The sequence below is a fragment of the Onychomys torridus genome, chromosome 10 (assembly GCF_903995425.1).
Source record: "Onychomys torridus chromosome 10, mOncTor1.1, whole genome shotgun sequence".
Classification (NCBI taxonomy): Eukaryota; Metazoa; Chordata; class Mammalia; order Rodentia; family Cricetidae; genus Onychomys; species Onychomys torridus.
Genome location: NC_050452.1, coordinates 76395814 through 76409820, shown reverse-complemented (window position 1 = coordinate 76409820; position 14007 = coordinate 76395814). Strand labels below are relative to the sequence as shown.

The 14007-nt window shown below is 39.6% G+C and overlaps 1 protein-coding gene across 2 annotated transcripts in view; it reads left to right on the top strand.

The window, feature by feature from the left end:
- Arhgap24 (Rho GTPase activating protein 24) overlaps positions 1–14007 on the top strand; it is a 399402-nt gene that overhangs the window by 123435 nt on the left and 261960 nt on the right. The gene's annotated exons all lie outside the window — the stretch shown is intronic.

Genomic DNA, 14007 nt, shown 5'->3' with positions numbered 1-14007 from the left:
GAAATGTAAAGTAAAGATGTCCTCATGGCCTCACTGCACTGTAAGCCTTTTACTTCATGTGTATACAGTGTGGTTCAGGATCCAACATTCTGCTAACAGGTAGACAGTTTAGCAGCCAGGACTGAATTAATTAACAGCAAATCAATGCCTGATAGCAGTGTCCTATAAAACACTCATTGCTCCAAGCCTCATTTCGTTTTGCAGTTGCAGCTACCTTATGTGTTTGTTTATTCACAGCAGGAAGGCGTCCTGTGCAGGTTGATAAATGTTTCAGACTATCAAGAGTTAAAATTAGATCTGTTTTGCCCAGTTAGATAACAGATGTTCTAAGTTACTAATTACCATAGGAATAGTATCATTTAGTTAGAATGTATTAGGTTCATTAAAAAATTACTTTCAGGCATATACCCAAAAGATGCTAAACCACACTACAAGGACATTTACTCAACTATGTTCACAGCAGCATTATTTGTAAAAGCCAGAACCTGGAAACAACCTAGATGCCCTTCAACCGAAGAATGAATAAAGAAAATGTGGTACATTTACACAATGGAGTATTACTCAATGGTAAAAACAATGTCATCATGAAATTTGTAGGTAAATGGATAGAATTAGAAAAAAATCATCTTGAGGTAAGCCAGAATCAGAAGGACAAACACAGTATGTACTCACTCATAAGTGAATGTTAGAAGCAAAGCAAAAGATAACTGGGCTACAATCCATGACCCCAGAGAAACTAGGTAAAGAGGAGGACACTAAGAGGGACACACATGGATTGTCCCAGGAATGGAAAGGGTTAAGATCTCCTGGGTAAGCTGGGAGGGGCAGTAGAGGGGAGGGAATAGGGGTGGGAACATGAGGGCTCAAGATGGCTGAGTTGGAGGATAGACAGGAAGGGAGAGCAATGAAAGAGATCTTGACAGAGTGTACCATTAAGGAGATGGGGAGAAATCTGCAGCTAGGGAGAACCACAGAAACTCACAAGATTGTCCCCAGGTAAGACTCATAGCAGTGGTGTAGAGGATGCTTTCCAACACTTGGCCAAGATCCTGGAGTTCAGTTGAAGAGAGGGAGGGAGGATTATAAGAGCAAGGGGGCTTCAGAATCATGATGGAAAAAACCACAGAGATAGCTGACCCAAGCTAGTGGGAGCTCATAGACTCTGGACTGACAGTTCGGGAGCCTGCATAGGACTGAACTAGGCCCTCTCAATGTGGGTGAAATTTGCATTGGCTTGATGTGTTCATGGGTCCCCTGGCAATGGGACCAGGACTTATCCCAGGTACATGAACTGAATTTTTAGAGCCCATACCTTATAGTGCAATGCTCTACTCAGCTTTGATGCAGCGGGGAGTTGCTAGTTCTGGCCCCAACTTGGTATGCCAGCCTGTGTTGACTATCCAAGGGAGGTCTTACCCTCTATGAGGAGGGGATGGGGGTGGGATGGGAATAGGTGGGGGACAGGCAGATGGGAAGGGAGGAGGAACAGGGGTTTGTATGTAAAAGGAAAGAAAAAAATTTAAATAAAAAGTTATTTTAAAAAAATAAAAGCTAAAAAGAACTCCTTTCGGTTTTGTTCTAACAAAAACCATTTTCAGCCTTATATATGCAAGAGAAAAATCACGAGAATACATTGTTTGCACCTACTGTTCTCAGATCCTAGAGACAGAGGGACAGAGGCCTGGCTTTTCAGATGTGTAGTGCATGTGAACATGCAGCAGTAGCAGGCAGCCTGTGGGGAAATTTAAGCACCTGTCTCCTCACCAGTCCATCTGCAGGCTGGCTGTGTTTCCCTTTGCTTTTCCAGTGTCTGACAATTATTTGACTTCCTCTTTAACTGTCTTCCTCCTACTACCCATCTTTGATTATCCGTCAACTTAATTACAGATTCCACACAGGGAAGGCATTTGCCTTGGGGCACTCCCAGATTGCACCAGAGTATATAGAAAGCTACCTAGTACAAATGATTTTTGACAAATTAGCGTATAATTCCAATTTGCTCATCAAGTATTTATTTGGTGTTTTCTTTCAGTAAGGGGCTGTGATATCATGTGCTCTCAATTAGGCAATTGCTTATAACTCTGGGCACCTGCAAGGTTCTACAGTTTTAATGAAGATTGCTCCCTGCGCTGCTCTATCAGTTTCATTTGCCCCATGTAAAGCACTTCTTGTCAAGAAGTTCTTCTAGCTGAGCTATACTAAAAGCCATTTGGCATTTTACCTTTTCATCTTACCTTCCATCATCAACCAAGTTGCAGGAAATTAAAATGCAATGTTCATTAAGTCTTTAGCTTTTTTTCCACCTCTTTTAATTAGCAATTACAAATGAAGAGTCCAAGAGACCCCTGTGTAACAGGCACCCTCCTCGTCTATGTCTCTCAAGGGTGTATTTGCTGCTTTCTATAACCACCGTCAGAATGTATTTGGTTGTGGACTCCTGTAACTCAACACTGTTTCTTTGACTCACATCATAGATCTTTAATTCTTTTCCTGTCCACATTCAACAGGAACCTTCCCCCTTCTAAAGCTACTGATTTTTGTTTCTATGATTCCTTCTAAATCATTTGACATTGCACTTGAATGTAATTATGCCAATAGTATTTTGCCTGTGGTGATTAGTCATCCTGTTTAACTTTAAAAGATAAGAAGCTATCCCACAAATAATGAGCTCCCCTTTAATTCAGTATTATATGGTGCTTGTCAAGGTTTGAGTAAGAATGGCCCCATAAGCTCATATATTTTAAGCATTAAATTCTATAGAATTTCTTTGGCTCAGCATTCTTTCAATTTTAGGAACCTCAGCATTTCCAACATGTGTCTTTATTGTTGTTGTTCTTTTGGTGTTCAGATTTAAACTACCAAGTTCTAGTTTCATTTGTTAGTGGATATGAAAGAGTAATGATTCAACATTGCTTAAATAAAAATGGCGCTTGTGATGCACCCTGGCATTAGACTTGACCTCAGTGCCTAAGGTTCTACCATCCTTGATGAAGGATGTGAAATAACTTTAAAGAGTTGGCTTCTATCTGCTTTTCTATTGTTTAGAGTTAATCCAGATCAAAGAGATACTTGGAATTTTATCTTCAAAGGGAACAAGTTATAACATGAGACTATGGCAGAGAACTCAAACTATGGTTTTGATTCCTATTCCTAGCGTACCTAAAATCTACTCTCCCTTTGCCACATTTCCCAAGGAAAGCTTCCTAGGCACTTATCACCATGATAGTCATCCCACGGTTTTTTATCCTGTCTATATCCCTAGTAATTGGCACCTTCAGGATATGGGCTCAGCCCCAGGAATTTTTCCTCTCTCTTTGTAGTCCATATCTCACCTTTTCCAGTCTCATCAGTCATGGTCTTGTACACGCATGACTGAGGATTAGTCTCAGGTTAAGAAGAACTACTATAGTGGTCTTGCTAAGGAAACACTTTTGTGCTGACCAGTGGGTATTTTATGTTAGAGCCAACCATCACCTTTAATGATGCTTTTTACATTCACGCACGTTAAGTGATACAATTTCTGCTGAGTACAATGCTGGCTGATTTAGTGGTTTAGTCAGCTCTTCTGATGAAATTTGAGAAGATCCTTCTGCAATGTGTTATTGTTCTTTCTTAACACCTTTGGCTCCATTTGAGCAACTAAAGGAATGTGTTCTGTAGCCAATATGTGATTTCTCAAAATCCTCTGAGAAGGGAAATTCTGCAAGTGATGAACATTCTCTTTAACCCTGAAATAAGCCCAACAGTTATATACTGCATGTTCATGTTGTTTATTTCCTCTCTTCTTTAATCTTAACTCTCCCCATCCCCTCTCCTCCCCTCGATGTGGCCTCTGCACAATAGGTATACATGCCTCTGGCTGGGCATGTAGAGGCCAGAGGTCCATGTCTGATGCCCTTCTTACCATCAACTTTCTGTCTTGATTTTGATCACTCACTGAACCCAGAGCTCACCTGTTGTCTAGATTAGCTGATCATGAAGGTCCAGGATTATTCTTGTCTCTAACATAGAATGTTGCAGCATGCTGCCACTCCTGGGTTTGTACATGGATACCAGGGATCCAAATGACTCAGGTCATCATGCATGTATGAGAAGCACTTTACTCACTGAACCTTCTCCCCCAGTTCGATTCAGTGTTCATGTAACCAGTGTTACTCTGATATATATATAATTCATCCAGAGTCATAGAAGCAAAGTTCCATGTCCTAAATCCCACACAAAGACAAGAGAAATGATATGACCCAGAGCTATTTAGACCTTGTCTAGTAAATTTAAGTATATAATGGATTCTCACAAGACACATACATTCAACAAAATAATTGTGAGCATACCATTTGAGTCAATGAAGTATTGATACCCTTAAGGAATTATTTTATTATTTTAAATTTTCATGCAAAAACTTGTAGAAATTAATATTAATTATGTTTCTATCTGTTTGGATAGATAATTTTTCCTCAAAGAAAGGTTTTTGTTTAATTTTTGATTCTTTAAAGAGCCTTTACAAGTATGAAAGTTTGCTGAAGTACTAGCAGGCTGTGACACCCTTGAGTATCAAGACCAGTACTGAAGGGTTGATCAGACAGGAACACCATGGTGAGAGACCAGGGAAGCTGGGATAATTGTTCAGTGCATTACTGGGAGGAGAACTGGCAAATTACTAAAAAATAAATCATCCCCTGTTACTAAACAGTCGATCAATTTGGTTTTATTGTTTCTCTGGGTCTTTGTCTCCTAGTCTATCTAAAGATAAAAAGGGGCTGAGCCTAAGTCAGGCCTTTCAGAGGTGAACAAACAAATCCAGAGGCCACACCTTTACCCACCAGGACCTTACACTCCAGACCACCCTGGGTACCAACCTTACCACGCCCAGCAAGGTATCACAAAACCCCTAACGGACCCAAGGCCTCAGAGCCCACAGCTGTTCACACCAGCAAGCAGTTCTGAGCTGGCTTACTCTTTATCTATGTGGAAATCTTCAGAACGCTCTGGGCCACATTTCCATCTCTGTCTCAGTCCTACACCCTTGGCCTTTGGATGGCCTTGTTGATCCCCTATGTGTTGCTTGTAGCACATCACCTGTATCTTTCCTACTAAGATGTGTGAATGTAACAGACTATCTCTTCCAGTGACACTCATCTATTGATCTATACCTAAACAACAAGGATAACTACATTTGGAAACATCCAATGTTAAGACTTTAGTATTAATATAGGAATTTATAATGTATTTTCAAAATTGCATTTATGTAATTCCTACTAGGTACAAGACTCTGCTATATTTCATATGATTTTTTTTAAAGATCAATATATTATAATTCTTATCCTTCTGTAGAGATATAAGTGAACCACACACAGTTGTTTGGCCAAGGTGCACCTTAGGGTGTAGTTGGATAAAATAGTGTTTCCTATAGTTTTGAACAAGTTCTTCTTAACATGACCTTTGTTTTCAAGTTAACCAACATTCATTAAGAATGTCCCACTAATAAAACCTTGTGATCAGTTTTTATGTGGTATGAAAGCAGGAAAAGCATTGGCTTTACCTTATAAATATTCATGACTAAGAGAGAGAGACTTACCTCAAACCCTGACAAGTCAGACAATTGGATTAAGAATGTGAGGGAAAAAATGATTAGTTGTCACTGGAACTAAAGGATTGGGAAGAGATCATATGTTAACACTAGAGCCAAATAATTGGAATTTGAACCACATTTTCTAGGAGATAAAGTGTAATCCAATCAAACCTACAAGGCCTAATATTGGTGTTTGGAGTAGAAAATAATTGGATTTAATTATTACAATTGATGTTTCGTGAAGTATGTTTACACTCTAATTACTGAGCAGTGCTATGGATGCAGATAGGATTCCATAACAGCACAGATTAAGCTGGGTGAGACAACCCCCCTCCTCTGAGCCTCCTCCTTTGGTGTCTTTCAACTTAGTCTGGCTTCTGCATGTCATGTTCTGAGACCTTCAGCTGTGGTGACATGCTGATGGCATTCATGCTGTAGTAAGGATGTAAGTTTCAGACCTCAGTGACCTTGGCTTGAGTCCTAACTCTACTCCTTTAGAAGGGAGTGGTATTCAATGAACAAATTATTTAAGCTCTTGCCACTTCCTTATTTTATATAGAGAATTTTGAGATGTGTACTCGGCTCAGAAAATAGGATTCAATGGTAGGTGTAAAATTGAACTGTAATCATAATGGCCATGTGAGAGGTCAGATGAGGATGCTGTCTAATAGCTAGGGACAGAGGTCTGTGCTCTGGTGCCGCATTCAAAATAAAATTTGGCACACCAACATTTCAAAAAGTTTAGGCTTCTTTATTCTTTGTGTTTTAACATCATGCATATCAATCCCATTCATTTCCTGTCCCTTCATATCCATCCTCTGCCCTTGCAATCTCCCCCCAAATACATTAAAATAAAATTTAAGATAAAGAAGGAAAGTCTCCTCATGGAAGCCACAGTGTGACACACAGTAAACCCCTTTGTTTATGTATCTTTACTTGCAAGTGTTCATTGCAAAGAGTCATTGGTCTGGTTCAAGGTCTCTGGTTTCTGCTACACTATCAATGCTGGGCCCTCACTGAACTCCTCTTAGATAACCTGTTGTTGCCCTGTGTTTTGGAAATCCTGCAGCTTTGGGTCTGTAGGACCAGCTCTCCCACCTGCCACAGCAGTGTGTGTAGGGGTCATCTCCCTCCCTACTCATACCACCATATGTCAGATGAGGGGCAAGGCCAAATCTCCCATGCTTGTGTTCTCAGGGTGGTTCCCAAACACCCCCACTCCCCTGTCAATGGGGTCAGTTCTGTTGTGCTACCCAGCTGAGGAACAGGGCCTGCTTTCCTGAATGCTGCCTTTGACAGCCACATTCTTGATGAATTCTTTTGTTTTATTTTCCCCCCATGGGGCTTATCACATCTAATGTTCTATACACATTGCTCATTTATTTGTGTCTGTTTCCCCAAATAGAATGTAATCTGTGTGAAGGAAGAGATTATTTCTTTGTTTGTTGTTATAACATCAATCCTTGAACGCCTGTCTTTGTTTGGACACTATTGATTGAACAGTTACAGAAGTGCCTGTTAGTATATGTAGGACCTGAATATTTATCTACAGGTAAAAATATTTATCTACAGGTAAAAACTCCCATATTCCCAGGCATGTGGGAGGGCAGTGAGGTACTTCTAATCCATCACATCTTATAAAAGTCCAGCCAAGTATTTCTGGGGTGTTTTATTTTTGTCTCTGCTAACCTGAGTTTTTACTGAACAACATGAATCATTCATAGGCATTCAATTATGGTTATCAAGTGAGTTTAGTATATTACACTGTATATGGAGTACAAGAACACATTAATTACTTAAAACAAGCTTATGTAGAAACAAAATGATGTTCACAGATAAAATGAATTAAGGCACATGTTCTTGGAGAATGCAGGTGACAGAGGTATTTAAGCATGTGCTTTACCTTGAGTTTTATGGAGACCTGCTTAGCTTCATCCTTTCCAAACACAGATGACAGAATGGACAAATCTAAAACAGTCAAGGTCAAAGATTTAAAGTCACCATTTGTCATCAGCCATAAGATCAAATACCACACGAGGGAACTATTGTTTTCTTTGAGCTTTTAATATAGGAAGGCTTTCTATCAAGATGCTGGGTGGTTTACATAGAAGAAAAGAAAAAAATTATGTCTCAACTTGAGAAATTCCTACTGCCTGTTACATTTTGATTGTATAAAAAGAGCTCTACCTTTGATTCTGGAGCCACCCTTGCCCCCTTTGCAACTTTATTATTGTGCCCTTTTGACTCTGTATGGTGTCTGCTTTTCAGTTATCCCATGTGAAGCATAAAGATTCCAGATAAATGTCCTAAAATAGAATGTGGTATTGTTTTGCATCATTTTAAATTGCCGATTAGAAATGAACCTTCTTTGTAGGGGTTTAAAACTATGTGGCACATGTATCTTCAGAACTTTGAGTGGAATGTGTATGTATGTTCTATTGTGGAAAGTAAAATGCCTCCTACAGCTACAAATGAGTTAGCTAGTTGGCTGAGATCATGGAAAAGCACTTCTGTGTGGCAGCCCATAGTTATATAGTGTTTAGTGACTGTTTGCCCCATGAATGGTCACTGTATGCTATGAGAATCATCATCCCCTCCCTTGGTTGAAGAATGGCTTCAGTTTGGCAGCCAGACCTTTATTCTTACCTGTCTTCTCATTTAAATCTTAGTCAGCAACTGGCTATTGTGCGTCTTATACCCTTTCCTAGTTAATGCTTATAGTCCTGTAGGGATCTATGTATTGATTTTATTATAAGGGGAAAAATGTCAGAATGTTCAGTCTTTAAATTATCATGGCTGTAAATGGCACAGCCAGAACTCAAGGCCAGGAATTCTTTTTTCATTCAGTATATCATAGTGCCCATCTTGAATGATAGTAACATTCTTCTTGACAGTTACTGTATCATAGAGTATTCTATAATCTTGGGTAAACAGTTTGTTTTAATTCACCCAGAGGAGGTTACTGACTTACCAGCAGTTTGCCTGAAGGTCTAATGCATAGATCCAATCACTGAGATTTATTCTCCAACTTTGATGTGTTTTAATTCTGAAAATATCCCTGCTCAGTGAAACTATGACAAATTTTATGATGGAGTTTACCCTCTATCTGCCTATCCCTCTGTCCTCAGGTTCTTTCTTCCCTTCTTTTCCCCCTTCTTCCTCTGTTCCTTCCTCCCTTTATGTGAGAAACACTAACGTGGGTTTAGACCATGTTCTGACTCTGTGATACTCTATACATATGTGGCCACTTCAGTGGTGTCAATGGTTTTCTTGTATTTCTTTGGTATGTATTAGGCTTCAGAATATTTTTGCTAGGCATCATCTTCCTCTCTTCACAGGTGAGAAGACTGTTGAGGCTTAACAATACCTGAATCATCTGGAAGATCATGTAGATAGTAATGAGCCAAAAAGGACAAACCTCATATTTTTATATCCAAATCTCTATTGTTCCAGTCCAGTGTCTCCCATGTTCCTTATACAGAGCATGTCATACTTTCCAGGTATAAGTGCTAATACAAGGACTACATAGGTGTTGGATAAATGCTATTGTCTTAGTTAGGGTTTCTATTGTTATGAAGAGATACCATGACCATGGGACCTCTTATAAAGGAAAGCATTTAATGGAGGCTCACTCATAGCTCAGATTTAGTCTGTTGTTGTCATTGCTGAAAGCAAGGCAGCCTGCATGCAGGAATGGTACTGGAGAAGGAGCTGGGAGTTCTACATCTTGACTCTCAGGCAACAGGAAGTGGTCTGAGACACTGGGTATGGCTTGAGCATATATGATACCTAAAAGCCTATCCCCACAGTGGCACACTTCCTCCAACAAGGCCATGCTATATGTACTTCAACAAAGCCACACCTTCTAAGAGTGCCATTTCTGTGAGCTTACATGGGGGTCAATTACATTCAAACTACCACATTCCAGTCTCTGGTCCCCATAAGCTTGTAATAATATTACAATGAAAAAAATGCATTTAGTCCAACTTCAAAAGTCCCCATTGTTTATAACAGTCTGAAGCTTATTTAAAAGTCTGAAGTTCAAAGTCTCTTCTGAGATTCATGCACTCTCTTCACTGTAATCCCCTGTAAAGTCAGAATAAAAAAGATCACATACTTCCAACATATAATGACACAGGATATACATTACAATTCCAAACATAGGGGAGTGAGTATAGTGAGGAAATACTGGACCAAAGTAAGGCCAAAAACCAAACTCTGTATCTCCATGTTGGATGTCAAAATCCTCTTCAGCTCTCCAACTTCTTTCAGTTTTGTTGACTGTAACACTTCTCTCTCTTGGGCTGTTTTCAGTCCCTGTTAGTAGCTCTCCTTGTTAGGTATCCCATGACTCTGGCATCTCCAACATGTTGGTGTTTTCAAGGCAGTCAAGGCTTCAACTTTACAGCTTCACACAATGGCCTCTCTAGGCCTCAATGCTAGGACACCTCTTACATATGCCTGGCCTCAGTGGCTTTCCTTAGTTGTGAATGCAAATTCCATAGCCCCTTTCTTCTATCCTTAACTCCAGAATACATGGCCAAAGCTGACAAGTTCTGCTGCTTACTGGGGATGGAACATGGTCCCCTCATTCAATTACAACTTCACCAACTTTCTGTTTTTAATTAATTGCTTCACTGCGTAAGCTTGGTTGTTCTGGAACTTGCTCTGTAGACCAGATTGGCTTCAAACTTGGAGATCTGCCAGCCTCTGCCTCTGGATTGCTGGGATTAAAGGCATGTACTACCACACCCTGATTTAAGCTTTTCTTTAATTCTTTTCCACAAGTTGGAAACTTAGCTGGGATCTTGCCCTGAGGTAACCACTCCCTTTATTCCATTTCTTAATCTGTTTATCTCCTTTAATGCAGTACTTAGCTCCATTCCACTTCCTGGTCCTCCTTTTCTCCTCAAATTGTACATTTTGCATTTTTCCTTTCTCAGAAAGTGCCTCTTCATTATAAATCTTCTTTAGAGTTAACACTAATAATCACATAACCGAGTCTATACCAGGCTGTTTTAAGATTTTCTCTGCCAATGGAATTAATCCAAAACTCTTCACTTTAACCTCAGGCAGACTCTTTAGACCAGAGCAAAAAGCAACCACATATCATAAGACCAGTCTCTAGGCCACACACTGACATTCTTCTCCTCTGAAATCTCTTGATCCAGGTACCCACAATTCAAATCATACTCCACAACACTGTCTTCCATCGTCCTATTAGGATGGCTCATTAAGCAGCACTTAGAGCATTCAATTGCTTTTCTAATCCACAGCTCCGTGATCTAAAAAACCATGGTCTAGCATATCATAGCAATACCCGCGTCTCTTGTACCAACTTCTGTCTTAGTTAGGATTTCCGTTACTGTGAGGAGACACTATGACCAAGGCAATTTTTACAAAGGAAAACATTTAATGGAGTCTCACTTACAGTTCAGATGTTTAGTCCATTATCATCATGGCAGAAAGCAAGAAAGCCTGCAGGCAGACATGGTGCTGGAGAAAGAGCTAAGAGCTCTACATCTTGACTCTTAGGCAACAGGAAATTGAAATGGAAAACTGGAACCAATTTTTGTTACTGATAAAACCTGGATCCTACAGAGTGGGTGTGGGAACACTGGGAACCTTCCTCTGCAGATTTTATCCTATCTGTTGAGACTTTAAAAACACATATTATTTTATAGTCAGGCTTGCCACGTGAAGATATGTAATAAGTTTCTGTATGCACTTTATATGTGTCTTAGAATCATGAGGATTAGAGGGCACAGGTCTTGACTAGGAGATAAATTTGCATATGCTATAATTCAGTTTGTATTTTGTATTATAGATACAAATTAACTATAGCTTGATAAGATATTCTGTTCTATTTTTCTCAATTGTTAGTGCAAAAGGCTTTTTTTTTTAAACTGAGGATCGAACCCAGGGCCTTATGCTTGCTAGGCAAGAGCTCTACCACTGAGCTAAATCCCCAACCCCGCAAAAGGCTTTATAACTAAAATTCTCACTCAAAGTAGTTTCTGTATTTTGAATATTTTCACTAAGGAAACATATGTCCTTTGGACAGCTGCTTGTGGATTATGTGAGCAATGAGCACTCTCCACCACAGCATGGTAGCCTTCATCACTTGTAGCCAATCGATGGATGGTCCATGTGTGAGAGCCTAGGAGCATAGACACCCTCACAGTTCAGCTACTGTTCCCCATGTGTTTAACTGCATGGGTTATGAATGGAATCATGCTATTTTAATATTACTATTGACTACTATCTTCCTCCAGGGCTTGGGAGATGCAGAGTAATCATTTTACATAAAACAGCTGAGTTGGAAATTTTACTCATTAACTAGTTAAGCAGGTTGTTTGTTTTAATATCTGCCAAAAGGAAATCTTAACCATAGTTGTCGATCATAGATGTCAAATTTTAAAACGCAACCTTAGCAACATTGTGTCTAAAGAAAGGAAACATACTGTGTATGAGAGGAAAATGAATTGAAGCTTTCATTCAGATGAGTAAAACAAAAATTTTGAAGGCCTTGATCAGCATAAAATTAACAGTTTTTGTCAACCTTGACCGAGTAACTTTGCAGTGGAATGAATTTGTTTCTTTTACTGCTAGATAGGTTCCTGTTTCAAATGCCTTTAGCTTTGAGAGCCGCATGATCCTTATTGCCCTTTATCCTGATACAAATTGTTATTTCACGAACTACTCATTTCAGATGACTATAAATGCTACTACTTCCTAATCTTTATAGGAAATTCTGAATTGTTTTTTTTTTAAAAAAAAAAAAACCCAGAGAATAGGAACAAGAAAAAATGTATATAATCATCCAATTTTTGAAATTAAAATTTCCAGCCAAATTCAAAGGAGATTTTAAGAAACTGAGAATTTCTATTTTTTGCCTGATATACTTCACTTTGAAAGAACAGATTGATAGAGTATAATATGCCTCTTTTGGAAAGAAATAATCCCTCTCATGTGAGTGATTTAATTCAGATTTGTTTTGAATTCTAAGGTTTTATAAGGTAAAGATGGCAGTGGCTGTGGTCACATTTAACAGCAGCTACTGTGTGGGCTGCACACAGCTGTGGCTTTGCTAATGGTGCTCTGGCAATACAGGAACGTGCTCTTCTCAGGATTGACTGAGGCTTGTTCTTGGCTAAAGTGCAAACTGGTTTAAACAAACAAACAAAAAAAGACCATGTATTGCAGTTTAATGTAGAACAGGGCACATAGAATCAAATAAAAGGTATGAATATAGTTCAAGTGCAATATTGCTATTTGTCTTAGGGTGATTATCTATTGACTAAGACAGAGTAAAATATTTTACTTGGTTATTATTGTTTTTTTATTTGAAAATTACTAGATGTTATTTTCCTCTTGGCTCTTTTATCTTTTTTCCCCTGGGCTATGGCTAAAATTTTCCATCTCCTCCAGCATCTACTTGCTGGCTGTGAACTGGGGAAAGAATTTCTTGGCATCTGTTCCCACCTGTGTTGTAATATGGTGCACTGAAGCCTCGGGGTCAAAGGGCATGAGTTCTCATTCTTTGTTCTCTTTTGTTTTCCTAAGATTTAAGAAGGATTTTTCTTAGAGAAATGAGAGACAATCCTTTTTTATTACTCTTTTAAACCTCCATAGGTCACAGGTTCTGAAAGTAACAGAAAATAACATCTAGCTAGCAAGGAAACCTTGACTGTGTCTTTAGAGTAAAATGAAGGAAGAAAGGGTCAAAACTGGTCTTTCTTGATTTTGACATGTTTCATTTGTGTGTGGAGGTAGATGGGGGTGACTAGGGGGCATGGCTGTGTGCACACATGCATTCATGTGTCATGGTCAGTGGACAGCTTACAGGAATCACTTGCCTCCGTTATTTGAATCTTGGGACTGAACCCGGTTTACCAAGCTCATGGCAAACACCTTTACCTGATGAAACATTCTAACAGCCCAGAACAGTCTTTAGAAATTGTCAGCCTGCTTGCCCAGGGATGGGGTTCAGGCAAGTTAATAAAATCAATGCCTTTTCCTCTGGGCACTTTTTAAAAGGGACTAATTACTTGGCTGGGCAGATGATAACTACAAAATGAGATTCGTAGATATGCCACAACTCCAGTTGATGGTGGCATCCTTCTTGTGTGTGTGTACATGTTCATGTGTGTGTGGGGCACACTTGCATGTGTATGTGCATGCGTCTCAAGGTCAGGGGATAAGCCTGTGTCAATCTTCAGTTGCTGTGTTCATCTGGGGGGCAAGGTTTCTCATTACCCTGGAGCTCACCAAATGTGCTACACTCCCTAGCCAGAGAGAGAGCTCTAGGGATCCTCCAGGCTCCATTTCCCCAAGGCTAGGATTGCAAGCACAAGCCACCTCTGCCCGGCTTTTTACATGGGTGCTGGGACTTGAACCCAGATCTTTGTGCTTGCAAACACCTTACTGATAGAGAC